This window comes from Cricetulus griseus, chromosome 5 (assembly GCF_003668045.3).
Source record: "Cricetulus griseus strain 17A/GY chromosome 5, alternate assembly CriGri-PICRH-1.0, whole genome shotgun sequence".
Lineage (NCBI taxonomy): Eukaryota > Metazoa > Chordata > Mammalia > Rodentia > Cricetidae > Cricetulus > Cricetulus griseus.
The window spans coordinates 51,898,304-51,910,495 of record NC_048598.1 but is presented as its reverse complement, the minus strand read 5'-3'; the positions used below and the strand labels follow the sequence as shown (position 1 = coordinate 51,910,495).

The window sequence follows — 12,192 nt, the reverse complement described above, 5'->3', positions numbered from 1 at the left end:
AGGCATCTGGTGTGCTTCCTCCTTCTGTGGCGTATCCGGGATTGCCAGATGGCATGAGCTGATTGGGCACTGAGCATCTACTTAAGGGCTTGTGTGTGTGTGTGTGTGGGGGGGGCGCTGGGCGAAGAGAAGCTGATGTACAAGGTTCCTGAATAAACTGCTTGAAGAAGAGTCGTGGTCGTGTTTCTCTTGCTGGTCGAGATAGATGCAACACTCCCTTCCTCTCCTGCCCCCCCCCGAAACACTCCCCTCCTCCCCTGCCCCCCCCAGACCCTTGTCCCCTTTCTGCTCCCCAGGGAGGGTGAGGCCTCCCATGGGGGATCTACAAAGTCTGTCATATCATTTGGAGCAGGGCCTAGGCCCTCCCCCTTGTGTCTATCCTGAAAGACTATCCCTCTGTGTGAAATGGGCTCCCAAAGTCCATTAGTACACTAGGGATAAATACTGATCTACTATCAGAGGCCCCATAGTTTGCCGAGGCCTCCTCACTGATACGCACCTTCAGGGGGTCTGGATCAGTCCTATGCTGGTTTTCCAGCTATCAGTCTGGGGTTCATGAACTCCCACTTGTTCAGGTCAGCTGTTACTGTGGGTTTCTCCAGCCCACTCTTGACCCCTTTGCTCATCACTCCTCCCTCTCTGCAACTGGATTCCAGAGTTCAACTCAGTGTTTAGCTGTGGGTCTCTGCTTCTGCTTCCATCAGCTACTGGATGAAGGCTCTAGGATGGCATATAAGGTAGTTATCAATCTTATTATTGGAGAAGGGCATTTTAGGTAGCCTCTCGACTATTTCATAGATTGTTAGTTGGGGTCAACCTTGTAGATCTCTGGACGTTTCCCTAGTGCCATAGTTCTTTTTAAACTTATAGTGGCTCCCTCTATTATGGTGTCTCTTTTCTTGTTCTCCTCTATTCTTCCCCTGAGTCATTCTTCTTGCTCTCTCATGTCCTCCCTTCCCCTCCTCTTCTCCCCTTCTCTTTCTCTTAATTTCCTCTCTCCTCCCCCATGCTCCCAATTAGCTCAGGAGATCTTGTCCCTTTCCCCTTCTCTGATGGACCATGTATGTCTCTCTTAGGGTCCTTCTTGTTTCCTAGCTTCTCTGGTGGTTTGGACTGTAGGCTGGTAATTCTTTCCTCTATGTCTAAAACCCATATATGAGTGAGTACATACCATGTTTGTCTTTTTGTGACTGGATTACCTCACTCAAAATGGTTTCTTCTAGTTCCATTCATTTTCCTGCAAATTTCAAGATTCCATTGTTTTTTTTTTTCCCACTAAGTAGTACTCCACTGTGTAAATGTACCACATTTTCTCCATCCATTCTTCAGTTGAGGGGCATCTAGGTTTTTTCCAGGTTCTGGCTATTACAAATAATGCCGCTACGAACATAATTGAACAGATGTTGTTGTTGTATGAATGTGCTTCTTTTGGGTATATACCTAGGAGTGGAATTGCTGGATCTTGTGTTAGACTGATTCCCATTTTCTTGAGGAGTCACCATACTGATTTCCAAAGTGGCTGTACAAGTTGGCACTCCCACCAGCAGTGGAGGAATGTTCCCCTTTCTCCACATCCTCTCCAGCATAAACTGTCATTGGTGTTTTTGATTTTGGCCATTCTGACAGGAGTAAGATGGTATCTCAGAGTTGTTTTGATTTGCATTTCCCTGATGACTAAGGATGTTGAGCACTTTCTTATGTGTCTTTTGGCCATTTTAGATTCATTGATTGAGAATTCTCTATTTAGTTCTGTACTCCACTTAATATTTTTATTGTCTCTGAGTATCTTACTTATAAAATGTCTTATATTGGGTTTATTTGCATATTTTCCACAGCATTTTTAAGTTATTTTTTTTTAGAGTTATTTTTATGAATTCTGGAAAGGATTTTTTTTTTTTGCAGATTGACAATATTGACAATATTGTTTTCCCATAACCTGTGGCTTGTGTATTAGTAAAAATTCATATACATACATATATTCACATATATATATATACATATATATATATGTGTGTGTGTGTGTGTGTGTATGTGTGTGTGTATACATATACATGTATATATACATATAAAATGTATGTATATATATTCCAAGTTTAATTTTGTTGTTGATTTGATTAATATGTTTTGGTTAGCATACAAAGTAGTAGGTTTCATTTTCACATTTAATGCATATATGTCATAATTTTGCTGTCATTTGTCTCCCTTCCCCACTTCCTTCTCCATGGCCCCTGCTCACCTCTGGCTTATTCCTTTCCTTCTCAAGAGATAGCCCTCTTACTTTTGTGCAGAATGTATTCCATGTTTCCCCTTTCCCCTTCCCTTCATTTTCTAGTTTCATGACCTCAACACACACACACACACACACACACACAAACACACACACACACACACACACACACAAATCTATTTTATACATAAGAGAGATAACTTTGTTGTTTTGAATCTTGTTTCACTTATAGTGATTTCTAGTGCCATCAGTTTTCAGAAAATTTAACAGTACACACTGGCCCTCATGAATATATAGATATTCTATCTTTATTTATGCATCTGTAATGGTCCATTTTCTGTTGCAATAACAAGCAGCACAATGACATCTTGCACCTCTGCACCTGCGTATTTGGGTTATACATCACCTTCTGAGCAGCCTGACCAGCACCATCCCTGCTTGCCTCACGGCTGCCTAGGCAACTGGATGGCTATGGCAGAAGGGCAGCGCTTGTGCTCTGGTGATTCTTATTCTAATTTATATGAACACTACAAAGACTAACACTACATCACAAAGCCTTTAGCATTAGCCTCATTCCATCACATAAGCAACACTGTATCATCTCACACCACCACAACATGGATGACGGTGGTATGACAAGATACTTGGAGAGAATTCACTTATGATTTTTTTCCTTTTTATGGCATGTTGTCTTTAACTATCTAATGTTATCTATTGCTGTGACTGTAAGATTTCTATCATAGACATATATGTACAAGAAGAATATAACACAATGTGTATGTATGTAGGGTTCAGTCTATTTCAGTACAATACAATATTGTGTTAGGTATTTCAGATTAGGATTGGGAATTTCAAGAATGTAACTGACAGATAGGATGGGATCAATATATATGATCATAGGAACCCTTAGAAGTGTTACCCAAAATATTCAAGTGTTATGATGGTAGGAATATGTTGGCTTTATCTGATTACCAGTTGAATGCTAATGGGATTGCAAGTTATAAAAACCAAGAGTAATTTTTAGTAAACCAAAAAATATGTTCTTGAGTTCGTAGGAAGATATTCATTTAAAATATGGGACTGAGAAGAGATGAATATTTCAATCCACGAGAAAGGTAATATCTATCAAAAACAATTTAATTCCCCCCATTTTTAACCTAAAACTACTTCTCAGTCTAAAAGTTCTCCTAAGTGTTTGCACATCTTTTGTTTATTTGTATGGGAAAACAATGTGTAGTCAATACATTTTGACTATTTCCTTGAGCTGCTTTTGAAAAATTATGTGCTGTGTATCACCCCTGAATTGTAATATCGATTTCACAAACTATAAATAGCAAGTGTGCCTGCTGGAAAAAATTTTCACTCTTACTTACATTTCATAATCATTAGTTAACTATGTCAAAACACCTTTAAAAGTATTTGTAAGGGGAATTGACTGGGCGGGTGAGAATAGTTTACATCTTTAAGAATAGTCACACCTAATAAAGCTGCACCATGGAAACAGCAGACATATACAGAGGGATTTTGTTCCTTCCCTAAAGATTCTTTAAAAACTATCTATCACTCTTATGAACTAGACGTAAAAATGTAGATATATAGTACTTTTAAATACATACTAATGAGTTGGAAGAATAGAAGAGTCAGCTTTTATGCATTAGAAGTTTTTTTTTTTTAATGTAGATGACCTGTAGCAAATCAGAAAGATCATCATCAAAGTAAGAAGTTCTTTGTTGCTAATTGAAGCATCCAAATAGAATCCCAGAAAGACATAACCTACTTAAAAATACAACATTGTGTTAGGTGTAGGCATCTATTTCCATCACTGGGAAGATAGAGACAGAAGGATCCTGAATTTCAGGGCAGCCTAGGTTTCAGACTCAGTTCAAGGCTAGCCCATGCTAGATAGCAAAAGCCTGCATCAAAACACCAAACCTTGTGGTAGAGAGTTTGCGATCAACCTACACTCCTGAAAACAGTCATGTAATACCGTTTGTAACTGTCATGGACTAAGCAATTGTTCTCTCTGATCCATACAGTAGCATACTTCCCAGCTCAATGCAAGACAGGAGAAAAATAGTCCAGAAAGAAGGGTTGAGAGAAAGCAGAGAGAACAAAAGGGAAAATTACAAAGTTATTTCTTCTTACAAAGTGCTTCTCTTTGTGTTTGAGATGGTTTTATTCCTTGGTCTAAGCTGACCTGGAACACACTATGGAGGAAAGGTGAGTTTTGAACTCCTAATATCCCTATTGCCTCACTTTCCGAAGTGTGGGATTTATAGGGATCCCTCCCTCAATGAAACACTGTTTATTTGTCTTTACAGTACTGAGAATTGAACCCAGAGCCTAGGCGTGTAGACAGGCACACCAGTACTGAGCCACATCCAGTTCAAATTGCTTGGTTTTATTCCTTTTCAGCTCTGTTATATCACAGACCTTTCTAAAGACAAGGGGAACAGTACAAATGGGCAATTTGGGGCTTGTCTTGCTTAGCTCCTTCCTGTATCAGCTTGCTCTTGCTTTCTTAGTTTCATGAAATGGTACTGAAGTGAAGAACTAAGACCCAATGTTTCTTCAAGCTGTTGGCTCAGTTATATCACGTGGAGGCAGGACATAGATTTAAGTCAATCACAAACCCAGTGGCTCCTCTTGGCTGATGAAAGTTAGCAGATGCCACGGAACTCAGGGTTCTGAGAGACAAAATATACTCTATAAATAGTAAAGAGGCCACACTGGACTTATTAAAATTCCATTAATATGCTTATTATATAAGAAGGCCATACTATAGCTGAAAACTATACTGTCCAACATGAGGGTCACTGGCCAGATGTGGTTATTTAAATCTAATTAAGTTGAAATAAAATTGAATCAAATAGGTAATGGTTCACTGGGATTACACTGAAATTTCAGTTTCTTAGGCACACTAGCCATAGTTTTGGTGACTTACAATCACATGGACCTGGCAGACACTATGTTAGAGCATGAGCCATGTAGTACATGTCTATTGTTCAGAAAGTTTATTGACAGCTCTGCTTTGAAGTATAAGATTTAGCCAACTATAGACACAGAAAGCTACATTCCCTTTAATATTCTAATGTCCTATGTAACAGGTTTATTCTGTGGATTTTCTGTGTTCTTCAGAGAACACATGATTCCTTTTTGCTTAAGTTTAAAACAGAAACACAAGTTTTAATCTGCACAAGAAATGATACCTCAGCAATGTGTGAGTGAAAGCAAATGTAGCCAGGAAGGGCCCCTCTATTATTTTTTTTTTCCCAGAAATATCAACTTTCACATGGTGTTAAAAATTGTTTCGGTTGGCTGAATCCAGACTATTCCCTTTCGGACATCTGCTCCCCTTGCAGGGGCATCCGAAGGACTCTTGTGATCAGGATTTCAGATGGTCTTAGGTCATTTTCCAGAATGCATGGACAACCCGAGAATATGTCATACCAAGGCAGTGACTGTCTATCCAGCCCAGCATGCTGCCCCCCACTGGAGCAGAGAACAAGGCATCAAAGGACAGCCCACATTCCTCACAACACATTTAATTGTGCAATCCTATACCAGAGAAACGCTTTCTCTGACCCAGACTGGTAATCAGCTTATGCCCAAAAGCATGAGGAAAGGGTCATTAATTACACAGTGAGCTGGGTCTTATAAGGATCACTTTGGTATGAAAAACAATGCAAAATGCCTTTAACTAATGTGTTTCTATGTCCCTTCCATAAAATCAGAACATGAAGGCTTTATACCATTCCTTATTTTAAGAAGAAAGAGTGAGCCCCTAATTAGAAATATTGTTGGCAGGCTGTAGAGAGAAAGAGAAAGCAGGGAAGGAATGGAAATATATTATATTAGGTCCACATGGAAGGCATGTGAGTGCCTGTACCACAGGATTCTCTTTCTTCTCTTTTAGCTACTATGTATATATACATACATACATACATACATACATACATACATACATACATACATGGTATAGGGGCAAGGAGAGGGTTTTTTTTATTGCTTTGTTTTAAAGCCATCAGAGTGACTCATGGAGATTTAACTTTTACCGCTAAGCAAACCTGGAGTCTTCCCTGAAGAATCATAGGCAGGGAAGACTTGAGAAGGGAATTGCTTCCTGTGTCTTGTCCTGAACTCTCACAAATCTGCCTTAGCTGGAAAATTATTCCATCTGTATCTTCTCCCATACAACAAGGCTAATAAGATCTGCTCTGTCACATTGCTCTGAGGAAAAGATAAGATTGTGTTTGTAGAAGCCCTGGTACATTGTACACTCTGGGTCACTGGTAGCTCCTGTGGTTGTCATGAGCCAGGGGGCATCTTTTCTTGGTGGTTCCAATGTTCTTAGTGTCTGTCACCTACATCCAAACAAAACTTGCCTGTCATACCCTGCTTTCTTGGGCTCTTCTTTCAGCATTGTGAAGTAACAAATAGACTGGGACATAAAGTGTTTCATTCCTGGGGCTTCCCTTTTATACTCTCTGAGAACGTATGTACTGTTTCACACAAATGGCTTCTTTATGTTCTTTCATGATACAGTAATGAAATCAAGGAGGAACTACAAGAGGGCTCCAAAGTAGAAGAAAGGAGGTGGTTGTAGAGAGGCAAGAGTTAGGGGAAGTTTGAAGCCAAGGGAAGAGCATCTGTGGAGGCAAGGCAAGATCCTCTGAGAGAGGAAGGGGGCTTAACATGAAGAACGGTTGGACATTTTGAAATCTAAGACTGTTGGATGTGACTGCTGTTTACGTGTGTGTGTGTGTGTGTGTGTGTGTGTGTGTGTGTGTGTGTGTGTGTGTGTGCAATTGAGCATGTTCTGGCTAACTCGCGTACACCAATGTGTGTTGGAGGATGTGCTTGCTGACTGGTGTCCTCTTACTCACCTGTGGTTGCACCCACTCTCACTGATGAAATGTCTTGCTATCTCATGCACCGTAAGATATGCAGTTATTCACATCAGGGAAAATATGCAATCTGGATAGTGCTTCTAATCAAATCAGGAGACCAGTTTCTACATCGTGTGTAGCAGCATGAGTGAGAGGAGAAGGCTTGGGGCTAAGGCGTTTTAACCACGAGAAGTTATGTCAGGAGACATACAGTTGGAGGGGAAAGCCGAGTGCTTTCTGGCTACCTCAAGGGCTGCATCCTGAAAGGATACTATCCCACCCGAGCACGGCTCTGGCAGGCTTCACCCTTCTCTCCCATTCCCTCTGATATTAGATTATATTCCACAAACTAGCCACCAAGGTCTATTCCCTTATTTGGCCATTTCCTTCTTCAGAGGCTGACTACCAAGGCCCAGCTATCAAAGTATTAAAATTGAGCAATCAAAAGCCCTCTTTAGCTCATGCAATTAATATGCCCAATTAAAACTAACCACCTCATGGAGTTTCCCATTTTTCCTTTATAAACCACCATTTGCTTATGGGCCATGTATGTCTCTTTTCTATCCAGAGGCAACCCTCTTTGCCCCTCCATGGGGAGCAACAAATATCCCTGTTCCCTTTCTCTGTTTCCTTCCCCTTCTCCCTAGTCCTCTATTTCCTGTCTTTCCCCCTTATCCATGTTCTCTGTCCATGTGGGACAGATAACTCTCCTTTGTGCTGAGAACTTGGGCATCCTGAGCCCACACTTTTCCTTCACATCCTTTAACAGTCTAGCGGAGAATGTAGTTTCCATTGGTCCAAGGTCTACTGTTTAGGTGCAAGGCATGTTGCTCCAAGCCTGTCATGCCTAGCTGTGCTCTTTATTTCTGAGGTCATTATGCTGCTCCATTCAAAGACTTAGAATTGCAGGCAGCTTAAGGAAGGTCATGCCAATACATTTATAATGCCTTAAACACTGGGAAAAATGTCTTCCTCCTCACATGCAGTCAAAAATAAATACAGTGCCAAATGACATGGGAAGGTAGCATAATGGAGGACTTTGGTTTTTTGTTTTAATTATTATTTACTTTGATACTTGCATCTGGAATATCAAATGGACAACCTTGAAAGAGTTTTTGGGCCTCTAGATTAAATGTTTATCGCTCTAAGTATGTGTTTAGGTTAGTCACTTCTGATCTCATGGCACAATAGTTGACAATGTCTAGAGAAAGCATGTGGCTGAAGAAGGAAGCCTCCTCTGAGCAATGTGTGTGGGACACAGACCTCAGAGTTCAGTAGTTCAGTAGGTGACAGTTAAGTGGAAGTCATTATGATTCCAAAACTCTGGTCAGATAATCTGGACTGCTTATACTTTTGCTTCTCTGTTAACACAAAGACATTTTGATTTATGCCAATCTACAGGCTGATCTCTAACCAGAACATTTCTTGGAAGTTATCCACCAGGGCAACACATGCAGAGCATTTAAAAATTATGCACACTTTTTAATTTTCTTCCATCTCTATTATCCAAGTTCAGAAGCTGCTAAAATGATCTCCCTTAAAGCAATGAAGTCATGACTATATTACTACGGCACATAGTAGTACCAGCACAAATTACCGATGCTGGCCATGTACCCTCCACATGGAACAGGTTCTTTTCATTTACCAGTTGTGGGATGTAACAGGAGAGTCCTGTAAAAGTTAATGAGCAAACTTCCTTCACAGTCAACAGGGCCTTTTTGGAGATAGGATTTCTTGACACCAAAGATCAAAGTTCTGTTACCAGTTTATACTCGTAGTTTTATTTTATTATTTGACTTTTTGCAGGGGGTAAGGGAGAGGCCTCATTGGCACCATAAAGAACACACCATAAAAAAGATTTCTTTTCATTGAGTTCTTCTCCTTTACAGGGCAGGATATCGTAGCCCCCTTTTGTGAAACTGCTTCAGTGACCACTTTTTACTCTCTGCATGGCTGTCAGAGCACTGTGTCCAAGCTGCCCTGTTTGTTTCCTCCCTAGACTGTGTGTTCTGTTAGGATGATTTTGCTCTCTTTTGTATGACCAATGCTTACTATAGTGATGGCCCATAACAGATGCTCGGTAAATCCTCTTGACGATCCCTTTAATGAACGAATGGATGAGTGACTCAATTAATGATTGGGACCAATGATGTGGGCTGAACATAGGTCACTGAATCCAGTTTTCTAAATTTGTCAGGAATGTTCTAAGCTGGGGGACCCAGAAGAGCTCCAGGAATTTTAACTCTGAGGATCAGTCTGTTGACATCACTTGAGGCGTTAGATCAGCATGCCAGAGGCTGCATCATTTGAAGGGCTTCAGAAAATGTCGCCAACAGCTCGTGAAGCGCATTTTACAGGTCTGTCCTTCCTATATGTGGAACACAGAAGAAACAGAAAGCCATCTGATCATTTCTCCAAGCCTTCCTTGCTAAGGAAGATTCACAAAGACTGGCACTTGGAGGCAAAGATCCTAGCTATTTTCTTTTTTCCTTGAGGTGGGGGGCGGGAGAAAGAAAAGAACAAAAAAATGCAGACGTGTACCGCGTCCCATGATTCCGGCTGCGGCTGCGGCAGCTATCATTAGCTCCGTTAAGCTGCTCTTCAGCACTGTGACTCCACAATGCAGGAAGCTTGCCCATTTTCTTCTTAGCTCAGAGAGTGGTAAAGTGGTGTCACAGTACCACTTTGGACAGATTTGTAGCTTCCAACGCGCCATCCACAGAGTTCTTCAGGGAAAGCCAGTTGCAGTTTTTACTTCACACCTTGGTACATTAATAACATTAATTTCACTCAGCCTTTGTAATCAGAGCGTTCCACCTACAGAGACATTTATTTGAAGATGTCTAGGGGCCCACACAAGAAGGAACGTAGTAATAATACTTCTTCTAAAGGAGTCTGCTCCACGGAGAAGGTAGAGTTTAGGAAGAGTAATAATTACACCTGAAGTGTTAATAGCTGGATGGCTTTTCTGAATCCTTACCAGTATTTACATTTAAAAAGATAAAATTGCTTGAAAAATTAGATGAAGAAAAAGAGCAGTTTCAGTGAAAAAAAACGGGCAATTTTCTTTTTTGTTGTTGATGTTACTGCCTGGTTCCCTCAGCAACTGGAGTCTTTGTGAGCCTGGAAACTGAAGGGACCCATTATTATGCAAAGCACCCTGGAACAAATGGCGTGGTACATCTCATATAGGAGGGATTTTCTTGGAAAAAAAAAGCTAGGAAGAAGGTAGGGAGAAAGGGAGAAAGAAAGAAACCCTCAATGTTTAGAGCTCTCAGTGTGAGCCTTTGCTGCATTGCCAACATTATTCTGCAGCTGGGTGTCCACTGCAGGAAGAGAGAGAGGAGACAGAAAGAGTCCTAACAAACTCTGAATCTTAGGTTGAGGGTAACGGAATAGAACTTTTAATAATTTTAGGCATTTTTTGTCTTTACACGGGTCACATAATAAATATTTTCCACAGAGCTTAGGAGAGTAGAGAGAAAAACATCAAATTAGTGTTTTAAACTCTGAGTGAAGGCCTCCCACCCCATCCCATGAAAGTAGCTGGATCTTTAAGTTCAACATTAAGGGACAGTAATGATGATGGCACACTAATAAAGCATGGACTTCCTGATGGAGAACTCCAGGGATGCAACTTCAGGTCTGCAATATTTATTGTGTCTCTTGGCAGACTTGCTCTAGGCCTAGGTGGGAGTTGGGCCTTCCTAAACACAGGCAGCAAATCAATCATGAATACTTCATGATTCATCATGATTCATAGAATACATCTATGGGCTCATGAAAGAGAGGTTCCTGGAGGGCTGCAGCCTGTCTTCCCCTTGACACTAGCCAGAGCACAGCTCAATGACTGTTGCTTCCATACTTTGTCCCCTGTTTCCTTGGGGCAGATGTGAGCCTGGCTAAGAGGAAAGTGAGCTGCTTTGTGGGTAAACAATCCTCCATTTCAGAAAGGAGAATGCTTCAAAGTGTCTGATGGTGTTGCTCTAGTGGCATTTGTACGCAGTCTTGGCGATTGGAACAAAATGGCCATCAGGAAGTAGAGAAAGACATTTCACTATCAAGAGTTTTATGCAAGAAGAAGAATAGAATAATAAAGTCCCTGGAGACCTGATACATGACAGGTACTTCTCAGTTATTTCATTCTGTATCTGTTCATACATCCACGTTCAGCCTGAAATTTTGAAGCAAGTGTCAGAAATCACCTTAGTTCATCTCTGTGCACTTAAGTGTTTCTCTACAGGGGCTCACTTATAGAGAAAAGATAATTAAACGCAGAATCAAAGAATAATTTCTGTACATGTCAAATATCCAAGAACCATGCAAAGCATCAGTTTTTCATTAGTGTCATATGTGAATTTATTTTGTATTTTGCTTGAATCAGTATTCAAATGGGCCCATTTATAGCAACTGATTTTTTTTAAAAAAACTTTCTTCTACTTTTTTTTGTCCTTTTCCATTTTTGTTTTTCTTTCTTTCTCTTGTATTTTCTGCTCCTTCTTGTTATTATATGTATTTGAGCAGTTCTCCCTGTCTTCTGTGTAGTGTGTATTTGGGGTATTAGCAGCTAGGCTAAGAGTTTTGATCAGCTTTAGGTTTGATTTGGTTTTTCCAACACCGTCTTGAAGATGGAGTGCTCTACCAGAAGGCAAAACATACCTGATTGTCTCTGTGTTTGTGATAGTTACAGACTTAGAGAGATACTCAATGATTACAACAAATAATCTACTGGATGAATAAAAGGGTGATATTCCTTTTCTTTTGAAGATCAATTACAGTTCTCCATTCCCTCTCTTCTCTCCAAATCCTCCCATATACCCCTCTCCATTCTCCCTCAAATTTATGGCCCTTGTGGGCCCATAAATTGGTTACTACATGCATAGATGTATAAGCATATAAGATATATATATATATATATATATATATATATATATATATATATATCCTGCTCAGTAAAATGGTGTTTTTTTTCTATCCATCCTTTCTTGTCCAAACTCCCTCTGAACTCCCAACAGACTAACCAATAGTACATTAGTATGGGAAAGGCAGGAGAAAGGTTTGATTCTATTCACTCAT

The 12,192-nt window shown here is 40.4% G+C and overlaps 1 long non-coding RNA gene across 2 annotated transcripts in view; it reads left to right on the top strand.

Moving 5' to 3' along the window:
* The window catches only part of LOC103163206, a 96,026-nt gene that overhangs the window by 62,910 nt on the left and 20,924 nt on the right, over window positions 1–12,192 (top strand). The window contains exon 9 of one of the 2 annotated variants that reach the window (XR_003485713.1): window positions 9,314–11,642. The exons of the other annotated variant lie outside the window; for it this stretch is intronic. This is a non-coding gene — a long non-coding RNA (uncharacterized LOC103163206). Of the gene's footprint in view, window positions 1–9,313; window positions 11,643–12,192 lie in introns of those variants that run through there. 2 annotated transcript variants of the gene reach the window in all.